This window comes from Sapajus apella, unplaced genomic scaffold (genome assembly GCF_009761245.1).
Source record: "Sapajus apella isolate SASKATOON/1434 unplaced genomic scaffold, GSC_monkey_1.0 scaffold1, whole genome shotgun sequence".
In the NCBI taxonomy this organism is placed as follows: domain Eukaryota; kingdom Metazoa; phylum Chordata; class Mammalia; order Primates; family Cebidae; genus Sapajus; species Sapajus apella.
Window position 1 is genome coordinate 11,618,557 of NW_022436941.1, and position 13,208 is coordinate 11,631,764.

Consider the following 13,208-nt stretch of genomic DNA (forward strand, 5'->3'; position numbering starts at 1 on the left):
ACATTCAATGTTATTATTGATGAGTAAGAACTTACTCCTGTCATTCTGCATTCTGTTATTTGTTTTCTGCTATGGTCGATGGAGTTCCACTGTTGTTGCTCAGGCTAAAGTGCAATGGTGCAATCTCTACTCACTGCAACCTCCGCCTCCTGGTTCAAGTGATTCTCCTGCCTCAGCTTCCCAAGTAGCTGGGACTGCAGGTGTGCACCACCACACCCAGCTAATTTTTGTATTTTTAGTAAAGACAGGGTTTCACCACATTGGCCAGGCTGCTTTCAAACTTCTGACTTCAAGTAATCCCCCCTTCTTGGCCTCCCAAAGTGCCAAGATTATAAGCATGAGTCACCACGTGGTCTTCATTCTTTTATTTGCTTGCTTTCTTTCTTTTAGTTAAGGTGGTTGTCTTGTGCTTTAATTTCTTGCTTTTTACTTTTGTGTATCTGTTGTATGTTTTTTATTTGAGGTTACCCGGAGGCTTGCAAATAATATCTTATAATCCATTATATTAAACTAATGACAACAATGATTTCATAAGCAAACAAACACAAATAAAACTAAAAAAACTCTACACTTGAACTTTGTCTCACTGCTTTTAATGTTTTATTCTTTCAGTTTATATCTTACTTTACTGTCTATGGCTTGAAAATTCATAGTTGCTGTTTTTGATTGGTTCATCATTTATTCTTCCTACTCAAGAAATAAGTAGTTTATATACCATAACGATAGTGCTATAATGTTGTATGTTTTTCTGTGTACTTGCTATTACCAGCAAGCTTTGTACCTTCAGATGATTTCTTACTGCTCATTAATGTATTTTTCTTTCAGGTTGAACTCCCTTTAGCATTTCTGGTAGCACAGATCTGGTGTTAATGGATTCCCTCAGTTTTTGTTTGTCTGAGAAACAAAAACTGAGGGAATCTATTTTCTCCTTCATGTTTGACATGAAAGCCACAAGACAAAGTATTTTCCACTCTTCTGTACCTCTCTGCAAGCAAGGAAGTTTCTCGCCATGGCCACCACAACCTCAGGCTCACAATTAATACTGCCTGGCTACTGCTGATGTTCACTCAAGGCTCAAGGGTTCTTCAGTCAGCTCGTGGTGAATGCTGCCAGGCTTGGGACTCTCCACTCAGGGCAGTGGACTCCTCTCTGGGCAAGGACATGTCCAGAAATGTCATCCAGGAGCCAAGGCCTGAAATTGGAGGCCCCAAGAGTCTACTTTGTGGTCAAGCTGGTATGTAAGCTACAAAGCAAAGTAGACTTAACTTTTCCCTCTTCTTTTCTCAAGCAGAAGGAGTTCTCACAGCCACCACAGCTGGGAATTTGCTGGGTCACACTTGAAACCAGCCCATCTCTGAGTCTCACTAAGGCCCACAGCAAGTACTGCCTGGTTACCATTGCTCACTGTTCAGGGTTCAAGAGCTCTTTACTGACCAGGTGATGAATCCTGCCAGGACAAGACCCTTCCCTTCAAGGCAGCAGGTTCCCTTCTGGCCCAGGGTGTGTCTAGAAATGTTGTCTGAAACTTAGGGCTTTGAATGGGGGTCTCAGGATCTGCCCATCGCCCTATCCTACTGTGGCTGAGCTGGTATCCAAGTTGCAAGACAAAGTCCTCTTTACTCTCCCTCTCTTCTCTTCAAGCATAGGGAAGGAGTCTCTCCTGGAGTTGTAAGCTGGGCTGCCTCAGGTTGAGGGAGGGGTGGTGCAAGCACTCCCTTGACTGCCCCAGCTGATGGGATCAAGGTCACATGCTTGTTAGGTCACATGCTTCCCATGTTTACAGGCTCCAAGCCCAGCGCCACGCCTGGACCTAGCCAGGAATTGCAGTCCTTGTAGCCTAGATTGCCTTTCAAGTTTATTCAGCGACCCAGAGCCCTTTAGCTCATGGTAGTGAAGCTTCCCGGAACTCAGATTCCAACTGCTGGAATGGGTGATTCTACTCTGTGTAGGGCTGGTGTAAATACTCCCCTATGGGTGCTGGCTGAATTCTGCCTGGTGTCACTTTCTGCTGTAATGGCAGTACTGAGTTCCAATGCAAAGTCTCACAATCACTGTGCTCTCCCTTCCCCAAATGCAGATTCTCTCTCTACCCCATGTGGTCACTGCCAGGGGGTGGCCAACGGGTGGCATCAACAATTTGAGACTTTCTTTCCCACCCGTTTCAGTGCCTCTTTCAGTGATATAAGTTAAAATCAGGTACTGTGACCACTCACCTGATTTTTGCTTTTTATGAAGGTGCTTTATTATGTAGATAGTTGTTCAATTTGTTGTTCCTGCAGGGAGGATGATCAGTGAATGCTTCTATTTGACCATGTTGCTCTACCTCCTCTTCTCATTTTCATTCTTAGTAAGTCACTAGTGAAGAGAATACCAAGACCAACAAGTTTTAGCCTTCAAGTGAAGGTCAATTACACAAGCTTTACTGTTCCTTATGAGTGGAAGAGGGTAAAATCAGCATTATCATTATAACTGCCATCACTTAAGAAAGGCTTACGAAGTTAAACAAATTGAGTCTTCATTACATTTGTTTTGTTTTGTTTTTTGGAATTAGAGACTCTTACCCCGGTATCTTGCCACTTCCGCTCCAGTGAACTATTCCCTCAGCGTGAAGCTTCAAGGAGTATATTTCTAAATTTCTTATGTCCAACTCATTTCTTCTTACGTTCCCCCTTCAACCCTTTCCCAACCAAGCACATTCCCTCTTCCTGGAGTCTGCTAAGTAAAAGTAAGTAAATGTTATATATACTATTCATTACTGTATTAACTTGCTGATTGTTTGATATGGAATTTAGATAGGTTTATGTTGAATAAAATTGAGGAATATAATTTGTTTTGTTAATTATGATAATTGCTGTAATATATTGATTAATAAAATTTGGGAACTCATCCCTTCAGGAATGTTATTCTCCACTAAAATTACATTTTTTATGGGAAAATAAATTTATCTTTCATCACTTCTACTGCTATAAAGTCAATTATCTAAATAAGTCAATGGCTATAAATTTAAGTATCATTTTTCTAAATTAGTGTTTCCATTGATTAATTTAAGTGAAATGACATTGCACGATATAACCCTGAAATTAGAAAAATAGGCATCTCTGTTTTTGCTAAATGAAGGCTGAAAACAATTTTTATGTTCTGCAGATAAATGCAACAAACTTTTTTTGTTTGTTGTTAGAGTTGGAGTCCTAAATATGAACTAATGTTTAGCTTAATATAAATATATATGATTGCACAAATAAATATTCATAGATATGTATATATACATAGGTTAATATAAGCAGGCATATTTACTTGTTCTGTCAGCGAGTTGGCAGGGCCTAGAAGCAACAAAATGCCAGTAACAACCCAGTCCTTGGATTCTTCTATTCTCCAATAAAAAGAAACAGGAATGGCTGATGGTCGGACTGGGGCAAGTAGGAAGCAAGGTGAGCCTAGAGTATATCGTAGTGCCAGAAAGTAAATCTGAAAACCTCAGAAGGGCACTGATTTATTGAACTGTCTTATAAACATTTATTAACTGCTCCTCTGAAATCATGTTCATACTGCAGTACATTAAATAGATTCATAGGATTGTTTTTTTTGGGGGGGGATATTTTTTAAAATAAACTTTTTATTTTAGGATACTGTTACATTTACAGAAAAATTGGGCCATATAGAGAGCACCCATATATATGTCCAAAACCCAGTTTCCCCTACTAACACCTTAAATTAGTGTGATATATTTGTTACAATGAATGAGAAATATTGATACATTATGATTAATCAAGGTTCTTATTTTTATTCAATTTTCATTGGTTTTTTATCTAATGTCCCTTTCTGTTGCAGGATGCTATTCAGGATATCATATTAGATTTAGTTATTATTTTTCATTTTTACTGACCTTGGTAGTTTTCAGGAATGCTGGTCAGGTATTTTGTAGAATGTTCTCAATTGGGATTTGTCTGGTGTTTTCTCACAGTAAGACAGGGGTTGTCTATGGGTTATGCACGCAGTCTTTTCTTAGCCCAGTGTCAATAAGTAATATTTTCTATAAAGTATGTGAGAAACCTGATTTATTACTTTGTTCTTTTATGTAATATATAGAACTTTCCCGTTTTCTGGAAAACAGTTGATGTCTTTTAACGCAACTCTATTTGACCCAAACGTCTTTTTATGCTTTCATATAACACACAATTAGATCATAATAGCTTCAAATAATGTTCTCATTTTTTATTTAAATAGGCAACAAAGGTAAGAAGATAGAAAAATCAGATGCTTAGATGTTGATAAAAAATATTTGACCATTTATAGACTTCCATTATAAGCACAATAGTTTGGCTTCTTATTAATCCCAAAATATTTGCCTAATGCAAATTTACGAAAATTGGTTTCATCATTATCTTTAAGCCAGTTAGATCACATTTCTCCCTTATTGGGTTTCTGTGGTAACATCAAAAAAGAATTGCCTTTTTGTTTACTAAATTCAGTCTCACTTGAATTTGTTCATTATACTTTTGCATTTTTGGCATAAGCTTTCATGTATCATCTTTTTTTCAGTTTTCTGAACAAGAATACAATATATGGTTTGAATACTGCAACTCTTAATATATTGAGAATTTAATTTTTCACAGTTTTTAAAACCTATGTCTGTAGAAAATGACATATTTTTGTCTCAGATATCCACTTAATAGTACTTGCAATGAATAGCACAAAGTAGAGTCATAGTGAAAAAGATAGCACATAAGCTCCCTGATTATTTGCATTCCCAATATCTCTGTTAGCATAACATTATTATACAACCTGCCCGTCACTGGTATGTGTCCCGTGTTCTCATCCATCATGCACACTGTGGCTGATGAAATCTCTTGGCTGCTCCTCCCATTCCAGCCTAATTTACAAACAGAGAGAAAGAGGCAAAATATCTGTCAATTCTAAGAGATCCACCTTGTGCATCATACCAGAAGTCCCAAGAAGTACAACTGATTGATAGATGACCCTCTGGGTATCTATCTGTAAAGATTCATTCTGGTGATTTTTCCTGTATTTTAATTAATTTACCCTCTAGGGCATTTAAATTTTACTTCTAACCACAATTAATCTAAATTCCCTTTTAAAAAGCAAGATAACAACACTTAATTTCAGGCAATTTTGGCCTCCTTTCTCCTGGCATTTCCCTGGATATTAGGACTAAGTTCTTCAGAGTGTGCTAAAGTTATTTGAGGAAAGATAGCGTTGGGTTACCAGCTATGCAACTATCTCAGTCATTGTTTTATCTGGTTCCCAAAGATGCATGCAGTTAGCCACTGAAATGCTGCTCATTCCCAGCCTCCTGGCCTCTTGAAGCCCAATGGCTTTCTCACTAATTTCCTGCTGAAATTAGGTTGTAGTATTCATTTTGTTTCTGAAATATTCTTATCACTTCTCACATATCTCTCCTTTGCTGAGGTCAGAGAAATTCTTCTCCAGATGGAAGTTCCATTCTTCTTGAGCTCCTCTTGTCTACATTCTCCTATGGACATTACTTATTTTAAAAATGAAAATTGGAAAGTCACTTTTCCCCCGTTTTTGGTTTTTTGTCTTGGCAACTTGGATTTTGGTAGGAATTCCATTTCTCATATTCTCCTCCTCTCCCTCATCTTCACACTGCTTAAAGGAGCACTTGGGGAAACCAATCAGTATTTCTTACTCTTGCTGTCCCCTCCCCTGAAGAATTGCACAGTAACCCCTTTTTGACTGAAGAGCCTGGGTCCCCAAAAAGAAGGATTCTGTACTACTTGGGGAATTATAGAGTAGAAATTTCCTATTCTCCTCAGAGAGACCTATGGCCATTTACTTAGGGGAAACAAATACTCAAAGCTTTTTAGGACTGCTAAATCAAAGACTGATTTTAATGTACTGAGAACTACAATAAATCGTGGCCCGTGTGTTGGAATAGGAGTAAATAAGAATCGGCAGTTACAGTGATTATTGGCCTCCCAGTGGCTCAGATGGGTTCACAGACATACTCTGTGATCATTTCCTGCTTTCTTCACCTACAGAGTAAAATCGATAGTAGCAGGAAAATACAAATAGCAGCGCCTGAATTCTGTGTCCGCAGCCTAAGACAGACATCAAAATTAAAAAATGATTTTATACCCCTGGAGACATGACAGAGGTTTGTACCACCTTCAGAGAATTAAAGGTTGCAGGGGTAGAAGTCTCCATCATATCCCCAAACAATTTATCAGTTTGGTGCCTGCATAAAGTAGAGGGATCGTAGTGGATGACAGTAGCTCCCTGGAAACTTAAGTTTCATCCCACAGAATGATCCAAAAAAATGTCAAATATCTTGGAACCCTTGCTTCCATATGTTACATTAACTTTAGAAGGAAGAAGACAAATTCTACAAAGGTTCAAGGGCCTGACATATCAGTGAATTTTTTAGAGGTACAGAAGCCCAGTTGTAAGGAATGTCGTATTGGGACATTCTCTCGAAAGTAAAGGACATGTTATTGTTTCTTGTACTGTCATACCACTAAGAAAATAGTAAAGCATATGGGAAGTCTCCAAGGTTTTGGGAGCAATTTCACAATTTCATACTTGCTTTGACACATTTATCAGGTGGAACAAAAGACTTTTGGGTCTTTTATGAGTCCTAGAGAAAAAAGGAGTTTTGCAGCAGATGTAGGCGGAAGTCTGAGCTGCCATGAAGCTGGTATATCCACAATATCTCATGATTCAAGATATATCTTTAATGCCTGAAGTTTTCAATTTAACAATATGTTTGGGAGATCTTTCCAAATTAATATACAGAAGTTGCTTAATTTTTATTGTAGTTTTGGTACATGTATCATAAATAGCCACTATTAATGTACTCTTGGGTTGTTTCCAACATTGTGCTATTACACATCACAAATTTGAGCTTGCTATTACAAGCTCAAATTAATGACCTTGTAAATATTTCTTCCTTTATAAATACAGATACATCTGTTGAATACATTCCCAGAAATGAGAATGTTGGGTCAAAGACACATGGTATTATAATATTGTTAGATATTGCTAAACTGGCTTCCATAGAGTTATATAATTTTATTTTCCCACCAGCAATATATGAGACCATTAGATTCCTCATTTTCTTACCAACTGTTGTGAAACATGAATTTTTGCCAATCTGATAAGTGTAATTTCAGTAAGTATTTCTCTTATAATAAATAAAGTTGAACTTTTTTTACACACCTAGGAATTATTTTGTCTATGTTCATGCCTTTTGCCCATTTTTCTACAGTGTTACTTATCTTTACTAAACAAGACCTAAGGGATTTCCATTTAAGAAATGATCCCTTATCTGTGAGGTTAACTTCAGATATTTGCCCCAGTTTTTCATTTGTCATTTGACTTCATTTCTGTCATAGTTCTCATTTGGCTGTGTTGCTCTAGCGAGGTTAATGAGCCACTCAAAAAGCTGCTAGTCTTAAGTGGGTGTCAGAGCCAAGAGAAGGCTCTGCAACAAGTCTAGGCTTCTGTGCAAGCTGCTCTGCCAGCAGATCATTGTGTCTTATGATCCAGCATATCCAATGGGACTTGAAGTGTCAGGGGTATATAGTGATGCTATTTGGAGCCTTTGGCAAGTCCCTGTGGTTGAATCACAGGCCTGCTGCTGAGTGTTAGCAGAAACTGTGAACTTGATCATTGGCCACCAAATTACCATGTGACCTGAGCTGCCTATCATGAATGAGGCATTACCTGACCCATCAAGCCATATGGGCAAGCACTCCATTATCAAATAGAAGTAATATATAGATGATCAGTCCCTGAGAAAACTATGAAAACACAAGTGGTTTATGTAAAGAAATAGCCCGAAAACTTATGGCCCCAACTCCTGCTACACTGCCTTCCATCTCCCACTGTGCACTCTCAGCCTCATGGATAGTTACCTGTGATTAGTTGACAGAGAAAGAGATTTCCACCTGGTTTACAGATGGTTCTGCAAGTACCACCCAAAAGTGGATAGCTGCAGCACTAAGCCCCTTTCTGGAACATCCTTGAAGGACATTGGTAAAGGAAAATACTCCTAGTGGGCAGAACTTCAGACAGTACACCTGGTGGTGAACTTTTCTTGGAAGGAGAAATGACCAGATGTGTTACTATATACCAGTTCATGGACTGTACTCAGTGGTTTTGCTGGATAGTCAAGGACAAAGGAACATTATTGGAAAATTGATGACAAAGAAATTTGGAAAGAGATATATAGATGGATCATTCTGAATGGTCAACAAGCCATTCTGAATGGTCAAGATGTTTGCGTCCTATGTAAATGCTTATCATGGGTAACTTCAGCAGAGGCGTAGTTCTTTTTTTTCTTTTTCATGACATCACCACATTGATAATCAAGTGGATATAATGACCTGATCTCTGCCTACCAGTCATCCTCTTTCCCAGCCACTCATTCTTATAAACAAAGTGGCCATGGTGGCAGGAATAGAAGTTATACATGGGATCAGCAATATGGACTTCTACTCACAGAGGCCAACCTGGCTACAGCCACTACTGAGTGCCCAGTCTGTCAGCAGCAGAGGCCAACACTAAGGCCCAATATGGCACCATTCCCCAGGCTGATTAGCCAGTTACCTGGTCACAGTTTGATTACACTGGTTCACTTCTTTCAGGGAAGGGGCAGCATTTTGTCCTTACTGGAATAGTTACTCTCAATACAGGTTTGTCTTCCCTACATGCAATGCTTCTGCCAAAATTACCATCTGTTTACTGATAGAATGCCTCATCTATCATCATGGTATTCCACAAAGTATTGCTCTGACCAAGAAACTCGCTTCACAGACAAAGAAGCACAACAAAAAGCCTAGGCTCATGGAATTCACTGTTCTTATCATGTTCCTCACTATCCTGAAGCAGCTGGATTGATAGGACAGTGGAATGTCCATTTGAAGAAATAGTGATAGTGCCAGCTAGGTGACAATACTTTGCAGGACCGGGGTAGAGTTCTCCTGAAGGGTGTATGTTATTTAAGTCAGTGTACAATAGATGGCATTCTTTCTCTCATAGCTGGAATTCATGAATCAGGAACCAAGGAATGGAAATGCGAGTGGCATTACTCATCCATACCACAGTGACACACTAGCAAATTTTTTGCTTCCTGTTCCCACAGTTTTATGTTCTGCAGGCTAAAAGGTCTTAGCTCCAGAAGAAGTGCTCCCATCAGGAGATATCACAATGATTGATTTAAACTGGAAATTAAGACTACTACCTGGCCACTTGGGGTCCTCATGCCTTAGTCAACAGACCAATAAGAAAGTTATGGTGTTGGCTGAATATATTGTTTTCATTTGTGTGTGTGTGTGTGTGTGTGTGTGTGTGTGTGTGTGTGTGCGTGATATCTTTTCTTTTCTTCTCATATAAGATATATTGACTTTATATTAGTATTTAAGTATTGTTAATTATACACTATAGTATTTAAGTTATGGGATATAATGAAAAGAGTATCACTCAAATACTTTATCTTCTCTTCTGGGAAAGGGGTCTGTGCTTTTTCTGTTTTATTCAGGATAGCTTTATCATGTAAGGTGGTATTATGACCTTGTCATTGTATTTATTTGAAGATTAAGTATGGGTTAAGGAGTGGGTTTAGGTGCCAAGTTAGTAAAAGGTAAATTTGTGTTGGTTAATTTTATGTGTTAACTTGACTGGGCTAAGGAATATCTAGATAACTAGTAAAACATTATGACTGGGTGTGCTATTATGTTTCCAGAAGAAATTGGCATTTGAATTAGAGACAGAGTAAAGAGAATCAGCCCTCACAAATGAAGGTGGGCATCCATCGATCCATTGCTAGTCCAAGTAGAACACAAACATGAAGAAACGGCAAGTTTCTTTCTTCTTGAGGCAGGACATCTATTTTCTCCTGCTTTTGGATATCACAGCTTCTGGTTCTCAGACATTTGGATTCCTGGACTTAGAACAGCAGCCCCAAACTCCCACTCCTGGAATACTTAGGCCTTCAGCCTTGGACTGGGAGTTACAACATTATCTCCTCTGGTTCTCAGGCTTTCTGAGTCAGGCTGAATTGCATCATTGGCTTTCCTGGTTCTCCACCTAGCAGATGGCATACTGCGGGACTGTTCAGCCTCCATAATCACATGAAACTATTTTCATAATAAGTTTCCTGTCTATGTGTCTATTATCTATCATCTATCATCTGTCTATCCCCTATTGGTTCCGTTTCTCTGGAGAACCTTGATCAAAATAGAATTTTAATCTTCTTAAATTGGCAACACTTGTTTTGTGGCATAATATGTGATATATCCTGGAGAATGTTTTATACATACTTGAGAAGAATTTATATTTTCCTGTTGACTGAAAGTTCTATGTATGTCTTTCAGGTCCATTGAGTCTGTAGTGATTTTCTGCTGCTTCTTTATCAATTTTTTTTTCCTGGATGTTCTGTCCTTTGTTGAAAATGTGGTAATTGAAGTATTCTATTATTGAATTGCTGTCAATTTATCCTTTTAAATCTGTTAGTATTTCTTTATATAGTTGGATGTTCTGATGTTGGGTGCATAGATATTTACAATTGCTATATTTTCCTGTTGAATTTACCCTTGTATAATTAATGACATTGTTGGTCTCTAGGGACAGTTTCACCTTTAAATCTGCTTGTCTGATATACATATAGCCACTCCTGCATTTTTGATTACTATTTGCATGGAATTACCTTTTTTATTTCTTTACTTTCAATCTGTCTTTCAATTTAGAGTGAATTTCTTGTACAGAACATATAGTTCAAATTTCATCTATTCCGCCACTCTATATCTTTTGATTGGGAAGTTTCATCCAATTACATTTAAAGTAATAAATAACAGAGAAGGATTTACTAGTGTCATTTTGTGAACTCTTTTCTGTTTGTCTTGTAATTCTTCCATTTCTTTTTTTTTTCTTATTGTCTTTGTGTTTCATTTTTTTTGTATTGATAAGTTTTAATTCTTCCCTTTTCCTTTGTGTAATGTCTATAGATTTTTTTAAATGGTTAGCATGGAGCTTATGTGTGATATCTTTTAGCTAGAACGGTCTAAGCAGATAAAAGCTCAACTTCACTTGCAGGCAAGAAGTGTACACTTTTACCTCTTCTGTCTGCCAAAAGTGCTATTGATATCACTATTTACATTTATTTATTTATTATACTTAAGTTTTGGGGTACATGTGCAGATCCTGCAGGTTACATAGGTATACACAAGCCATGGTGGTAGTTTGCTCCATCCATTGCCCCGTCATCTTCATTAGGTATTTCTCCTAATGCTCTCTCTCCCCAGTTCCCCCATCACCTGCTATTCCTCCCCTATCCCCCCAGTCCCCAGGCCCTGGTGATGTTCCCCTCCCTGTGTACGTGTGTTCTCATTGTTCGACATCCACTTATGAGAAAGAACATGTGGTGTTTGGTTTTCTGTTCCTGTGTCAGTTTGCTGAAAATGATGGTTTCCAGTTTCATCCATGTTCCTGCAAAGGACATGAACTGTATAGTATTCCATGGTGTATATGTGCCACATTTTCATTATCCAGTCTATCACTGATGGGCATTTGGGTTGGTTCCAAGTCTTTGCTATTGTGAGCAGTGCCACAATAAACATGCGTGTGCATGTGTCTTTACAGTAGAATGATTTATAGTCCTTTGGATATTTACCCAGTAATGGAATTGCTGGGTCAAATGGTATTTCTATTTCTAGATCCTTGAGGAATCACCACACTGTTTTCCACAATGGTTGAATTAGTTTACACCCCCACTAACAATGTAAAAGCATTCCTATTTCTCCACATCCTCTCCAACATCTGTCGTTTCCTGATTTTTTAATGATTGCTGTTCTAACTGGTGTGAGGTGGTGTCTCAATGCGGTTTTGATTTGCATTTCTCTAATAACCAGTGATGATGAACTTTTTTTTCATATGATTGTTGGCTGCATAAATGTCTTCATTTGAAAGGTTTCTCTTCATATCCTTTGCCTACTTTTTGATGGGGTTGTTTTTTTCTTGTAAATTTGTTTAAGTTCTCCATAGATTCTGGATAGTAGCCCTTTGTCAGATGGGTAGATTGCAAAAAATATTTCCGATTCTATTGGTTGCCAGGTCAATCTATTGATAGACTCCTTCCCTGTGCAGAAGCTCTTAAGTTTAATTAGGTCCCATTTGTCTCTTTTGGCTTTTGCTGCCATTGCTTTTGGTGTTTTAGTCATGAAGTCTTTGCCCATGCCTATGAATTGAATGGTATTGTCTAGGTTTTCTTCTAGAGTTTTTATGGTGTTAGGCCTCATGTTTAAATCTTTAATCCATCCAGAATTAATTTTTGTATAAGTAAAGGATCCAGTTTCAGCTCTCTGCATATGGTTAGCCAGTTCTGCCAACACCATTTATTAAACAGGGAATCCTTTCCCCATTGCTTTTGTCAGGTTTGTCAAAGATCAGATGGTTTTAGTTGTGTGGCATTCTTTCTGAAATCTCTTGTTCTTTTCCATTGGTCTATACCATGATTTTGGTACCAATACCATGCTGTTTTGATTACTGTAGTCTTTAACATAGTTTGAAGTCAGGTAGCAGGATTTTTGAGACAGAGTCTTGCTCTGTTGCCCAGGCTGGAGTGCAGAGGCCTGATCTCGGCTCACTGCAACATCCACCTCCTGGGTTCAAGCAATTCTACTGCCTCAGTCTCCTGACTAGCTGGGACTACAGGTGCATGCCACCATGCCCAGATAATTTTTTGTATTTTTAGTAGAGATGTGGTTCCATGTGTTAGCCAGAATGGTCTCAAACTCCTGACTTCGTGATCCACCCACCTCAGCCTCCCCAAGTGCTGGGATTACAGACATGAGCCACAGCACCCGGCCAGATACACCCATTTATATTGTGCATCCATTAACATAATTTAGTTACAGTTATTTTTAATACCTGTTTTTAAATTTTTATTCTAGAATTAAAAGCAATTTTCCCACTGCCATTATAGTAATATTGCCTATATATTTATCTTCGCCAATGAGTTTCACACTTTTCTATGCTTTTCTGTTGCTGTTTAGTGTGATTTCATTTCAACTTGAAGAACTTTGTTTAGTATTTCTTGTAAGGTAAGTCTAGTGGTGGCAAGCTTTCTCAGCTTTTGTTTCTTTGCCAGTCTTTATCTCCTTATTTTTGAAGGACAGGTTTTCCACATATAGTATTTGTAGTTGGCAGTTTTCTTCCTTCAGCACTTTGAT

General features: G+C 38.2%; 1 protein-coding gene across 1 annotated transcript in view; it reads right to left on the minus strand.

Moving 5' to 3' along the window:
- Nucleotides 1-435: 435 nt before the first annotated feature.
- SLC27A6 (solute carrier family 27 member 6) overlaps nt 436-13,208 on the minus strand; it is an 88,378-nt gene continuing 75,605 nt past the window's right edge. Inside the window, exons 10-11 of the transcript XR_004263988.1 lie at nt 4,783-5,352; nt 436-2,355 (exon numbers count right to left, since the gene is read on the minus strand). The gene's annotated coding sequence lies outside the window, so the exon portion shown is untranslated. The remainder of the gene's footprint in view (nt 2,356-4,782; nt 5,353-13,208) is intronic.